Source organism: Schistocerca gregaria, unplaced genomic scaffold, assembly GCF_023897955.1.
Source record: "Schistocerca gregaria isolate iqSchGreg1 unplaced genomic scaffold, iqSchGreg1.2 ptg000439l, whole genome shotgun sequence".
In the NCBI taxonomy this organism is placed as follows: Eukaryota; Metazoa; Arthropoda; class Insecta; order Orthoptera; family Acrididae; genus Schistocerca; species Schistocerca gregaria.
This window is the reverse complement of record NW_026061862.1, coordinates 30,001-35,000: the sequence shown is the minus strand read 5'-3', so window position 1 is coordinate 35,000 and position 5,000 is coordinate 30,001. Positions and strand designations below refer to the sequence as shown.

Genomic DNA, 5,000 nt, shown 5'->3' with positions numbered 1-5,000 from the left:
GTTCCGTTCCGCCGCACAATGGTGACGGTGACCGCTGCCTGCGGTGGCAACGCTGGGCACAGTCGATACTCGCCGTGTGGTGGAAGGTAAACATTATGCGGTACATCAGTACTTTCCTAATAGTTCGGTCGTCTCACGGCACTGCTTAGTAAATGATGCAAGGCCACATATAGATGATTTATGCGAATGTCCCTATACGTGCTGTAAGACTGGGCACACAACGTGAATCGCACGTCAGCCAGACACTCGAACATGCACCACTCTCGGCCTGCAACGGAGACACACAATACGTAAACATCTGGAATGCGACAATGTCGAGTGCATCCTCTCTGCGACATTGCACCGTCGACACTATGATAACCAGAGCAGTAGGTCCACCTATAAAAGCACAATACCCCACTCCTCCGACAACTACCATTGCTCAGATAAACCAACACACATCCTACACAGAGGGGCACCAAATATCACCCCCCGCCCTCGTGTTATACCACATGAAAAATTGCAGAAGTGAGAGACAAAGACCCGCCAGCCTCTTGCTACAAGCATCGAACCGACGTGACGTATCTGACGGTGACTCAGGCATCCGCGTACTGCCACCACTATCCACCCCCCCCCCCCCCCTCTCTCTCTCTTCCCCCTTTCCCACAATACCAAATTTAACCAACTTTATTGCTTAACCTAACTGTGGCTGTACCAGATTATCGCTTAACCTAACTGTGGCTGTACCAGATTATCGCTTAACCTAACTGTGGCTGTACCAGATTATCGCTTAACCTAACTGTGGCTGTACCAGATTATCGCTTAACCTAACTGTGGCTGTACCAGATTATCGCTTAACCTAACTGTGGCTGTACCAGATTATCGCTTAACCTAACTGTGGCTGTACCAGATTATCGCTTAACCTAACTGTGGCTGTACCAGATTATCGCTTAACCTAACTGTGGCTGTACCAGATTATCGCTTAACCTAACTGTGGCTGTACCAGATCATCGCTTAACCTAACTGTGGCTGTACCAGATCATCGCTTAACCTAACTGTGGCTGTACCAGATTATCGCTTAACCTAACTCAATTTGTCCCTTAACCTAACTCAATTTGTCCCTTAACCTAACTCAAGTTGTCCCTTAACCTAACTCAAGTTGTCCCTTAACCTAACTCAAGTTGTCCCTTAACCTAACTCAAGTTGTCCCTTAACCTAACTCAAGTTGTCCCTTAACCTAACTCAAGTTGTCCCTTAACCTAACTCAAGTTGTCCCTTAACCTAACTCAAGTTGTCCCTTAACCTAACTCAAGTTGTCCCTTAACCTAACTCAAGTTGTCCCTTAACCTAACTCAAGTTGTCCCTTAACCTAACTCAAGTTGTCCCTTAACCTAACTCAAGTTGTCCCTTAACCTAACTCAAGTTGTCCCTTAACCTAACTCAAGTTGTCCCTTAACCTATCTCAAGTTGTCCCTTAACCTAACTCAAGTTGTCCCTTAACCTAACTCAAGTTGTCCCTTAACCTAACTCAAGTTGTCCCTTAACCTAACTCAAGTTGTCCCTTAACCTAACTCAAGTTGTCCCTTAACCTAACTCAAGTTGTCCCTTAACCTAACTCAAGTTGTCCCTTAACCTAACTCAAGTTGTCCCTTAACCTAACCCACGTTGTCCCTTAACCTAACCCACGTTGTCCCTTAACCTAACCCACGTTGTCCCTTAACCTAACCCACGTTGTCCCTTAACCTAACCCACGTTGTCCCTTAACCTAACCCACGTTGTCCCTTAACCTAACCCACGTTGTCCCTTAACCTAACCCACGTTGTCCCTTAACCTAACCCACGTTGTCCCTTAACCTAACCCACGTTGTCCCTTAACCTAACCCACGTTGTCCCTTAACCTAACCCACGTTGTCCCTTAACCTAACCCACGTTGTCCCTTAACCTAACCCACGTTGTCCCTTAACCTAACCCACGTTGTCCCTTAACCTAACCCACGTTGTCCCTTAACCTAACCCACGTTGTCCCTTTGCCTAACATAGTTCACTGCTCGGAATCTCTGGTGTCGTTGTTATCCTCATGTAGATGTCTTGCGAGTGTTGCTTACTTTCCACATATTCCCGCTATCCACTGTCAATTGTACTGCAATAGGACTATATCGGCCCCCCCCCCCCTCTGTCCCCCTCTTTGTGTCTCTGTCCTCTCAAGCTGGTCGGTCTGGCGTGTGAGTGTTAAATGAGCCTCGCAGCTGTTCAGTTGCATTCAGATGTCGACGCCCTCAGTGTACGTCGTGGTATGGTCTGTGTCCATTGTCCGCTGATGTCGTACGCGTAACCCACACGCTGTACCGATCATCGGTAGTTACGTACAGAGTGAAGTAGTGTGATACGTGTGACTGTACGCTGGCTGTGCCCAACGGTGTCGAATCTCAATTTCCATATGTTGTGCTCGATGCTACTTGTCTCGTCTCCCAATAACAGCTAGGTTGCACTGTGGTACGCCGTAGAGGCGTGTGGGAGGAACGTACGAACGCATTGTATGTCACCCTGGGTCGCTGGGGGTGGTGGTGCGGTGAGTCAGGTCAGGTCAGGTCAGGTCAGGTCAGGTCAGCGTGAGCCGTCTGATGTAGTGACGCGTGTATTCCGACTTTGTCGTATTGCCTCACACAAAGTGCTACCCTGGTGGACCGCGTTCCATATCTGGGACATGCCGCAGATGCCGGTTGACAGTGGATCGCGGAAGGGACATCGCATACTTGCGCGGGCCACCTTCCACGTGTTCTCTTCTGCACATGTCGCAGTGTGTATGTGGTCTGATGTAGCGTGTCGTGACACATGACATCCTGGCATGCAAGAATTGTTGAATTCGCAAATGTAGGTGGACATCTACGTTTACTGCCCAAGATACGCAAATGAACTGGAAATCCGTTGTTGAGCGGTTGTTCACGCTGGAGGTGAATCTGTGATGGCGACGATCGGTACAGCTATTAACCGGTTGTTTCAGCGGTACCCGCCACATCCACACACGTGACTAGGCCCATGTGGGTATGAAGCGATACGCGGCGGTGGCTTGGTGGGACTGTTCCCGGCCGGTGAAGGGGGGCCGCCCGGCGTGTTGGCCGCGCGCTGCGTGGGCGCACGCGCAACAGCCGGCTGGTGGGGGGCGCCGAGTGGCAGGAGCGCCAGCCGACGGGCCCGGCAGGCGGCGCAGCTACGCTGCGGCGCACCCTGCACGCGGCGCCTGGCGGCCAAAGTTGGTTCAGCCGAGCCCGGTGCGAAGCGCGGTGGACATCTGCAGTGTGCTGGTCTGATTGAGGACTGTGTGCGTTGAGGATGCGCCGCCGCCTGGCACTCGGCGCCGCGACGCCGTCTGCTGCTCGGTCGCCCCAGCGGTTCTCGCAGGTGGTTTGTATCGCAGTTGTGCGGACGTGTTGGCGCGTGCGCTGTGCTGGGAGAGTTCGCTTCTGCACCCAAGTGGGGCTTTGCCCTTGTGTGGCGCTGGCGTTGGAGCTGCCGGTCACCATAGGTGGCGCGTGTTGTCTCCCGCCGGCAATGCCACGACAGCACGCTCCCGGGCCTCTGTCGGCAGCGGCAAGCTCAGTTGGGAGCAAGGGTGTTCGCACTAAAACCGTCTACTCGCCTAACTCCGGGCGATTGCGCCTCTCTCGAAACCGACCAAGTACCTAGGACGGCGCTGCGCGCCGCCGGGACCTGAGAGGGTTTCGAGGTGTATCGTGCAGGGGAGCTCGGCCTCCTCCTGTTTGCAGAATAATTGAGCGGACGCTTGCGTGTTCGCGCGGGCCCCCGGGACACACTCCCGGGCGGCCGGCTGCTCAGCTCTAGTTGACGCAGCTCCCTGGTTGATCCTGCCAGTAGTCATATGCTTGTCTCAAAGATTAAGCCATGCATGTCTCAGTACAAGCCGCATTAAGGTGAAACCGCGAATGGCTCATTAAATCAGTTATGGTTCCTTAGATCGTACCCACGTTACTTGGATAACTGTGGTAATTCTAGAGCTAATACATGCAAACAGAGTCCCGACCAGAGATGGAAGGGACGCTTTTATTAGATCAAAACCAATCGGATTGGCTTGTCTGGTCCGTTTGCCTTGGTGACTCTGAATAACTTTGGGCTGATCGCACGGTCCTCGTACCGGCGACGCATCTTTCAAATGTCTGCCTTATCAACTGTCGATGGTAGGTTCTGCGCCTACCATGGTTGTAACGGGTAACGGGGAATCAGGGTTCGATTCCGGAGAGGGAGCCTGAGAAACGGCTACCACATCCAAGGAAGGCAGCAGGCGCGCAAATTACCCACTCCCGGCACGGGGAGGTAGTGACGAAAAATAACGATACGGGACTCATCCGAGGCCCCGTAATCGGAATGAGTACACTTTAAATCCTTTAACGAGTATCTATTGGAGGGCAAGTCTGGTGCCAGCAGCCGCGGTAATTCCAGCTCCAATAGCGTATATTAAAGTTGTTGCGGTTAAAAAGCTCGTAGTTGGATTTGTGTCCCACGCTGTTGGTTCACCGCCCGTCGGTGTTTAACTGGCATGTATCGTGGGACGTCCTGCCGGTGGGGCGAGCCGAAGGGGTGCTTTCGCGTCCCGAGGCGGACCCCGTTTAAATCCTACCAGGGTGCTCTTTGTTGAGTGTCTCGGTGGGCCGGCACGTTTACTTTGAACAAATTAGAGTGCTTAAAGCAGGCAAGCCCGCCTGAATACTGTGTGCATGGAATAATGGAATAGGACCTCGGTTCTATTTTGTTGGTTTTCGGAACCCGAGGTAATGATTAATAGGGACAGGCGGGGGCATTCGTATTGCGACGTTAGAGGTGAAATTCTTGGATCGTCGCAAGACGAACAGAAGCGAAAGCATTTGCCAAGTATGTTTTCATTAATCAAGAACGAAAGTTAGAGGTTCGAAGGCGATCAGATACCGCCCTAGTTCTAACCATAAACGATGCCAGCCAGCGATCCGCCGCAGTTCCTCCGATGACTCGGCGGGCAGCCTCCGGGAAACCA

General features: G+C 52.4%; 1 non-coding gene across 1 annotated transcript in view; it reads left to right on the top strand.

Annotated features, from left to right (window-relative positions):
- The first annotated feature begins 3,827 nt into the window (after positions 1 to 3,827).
- The window catches only part of LOC126311669 (small subunit ribosomal RNA), a 1,893-nt gene continuing 720 nt past the window's right edge, over positions 3,828 to 5,000 (top strand). The window contains exon 1 of the ribosomal RNA XR_007554783.1: positions 3,828 to 5,000. This exon is cut by the window's right edge and continues 720 nt beyond it. This is a non-coding gene — a ribosomal RNA (small subunit ribosomal RNA).